The following is a 571-nucleotide window of genomic DNA, read 5'->3' as shown; positions in this document are numbered from 1 at the left end:
AATAGCGAAGGCGATGATGGTTATTATTGATGTTGTTATCATTAGAATGATTGTGATGAGGTTGGCGAAGGCTTAGACGTAACAAAGAGGCCGACAGGGATTATCATAATCACCTTTATCACTGTGGTGATGAAGGCAATGAGGATTTAAAAATTAAAATGTAAGAATGATTACCATTATAATCATTATCAGTAGAGCTCTTATCATGTTGAGAAACTGGCCATTACAACGCCTTTCCTGTTAACCTTTGCCTGAATTAATAGTCGTCTTTATGCTAAAAAATATTCGTAGTATTTTCATAAGTATTCGTCCGGTCACGAATAAGTAACAGGCACTTGGCTTCAGAGAAAAAAGAAACAGAAATATTTCAACAGAAACCTCTTAAAATAACGAAAGCGATTAGAAACTGTAAATAAGTAAAGCTATGTACTAGAATATTATAGAAATATAGTTAGTGTCATGAATGAGGAGGATGTTCTAAGAATACATTTGCTGGTTACTATTTGTGGGAAAAGGTTGCCGAGGTCATGCTTTATTGACGTGAAAGTGAGGCTGTAAGACATTGTATTCG

Source organism: Penaeus monodon, chromosome 22 (assembly GCF_015228065.2).
Source record: "Penaeus monodon isolate SGIC_2016 chromosome 22, NSTDA_Pmon_1, whole genome shotgun sequence".
In the NCBI taxonomy this organism is placed as follows: Eukaryota; Metazoa; Arthropoda; class Malacostraca; order Decapoda; family Penaeidae; genus Penaeus; species Penaeus monodon.
The sequence above is the reverse complement of the archived record's forward strand: the minus strand, read 5'-3'. Positions refer to the sequence as shown.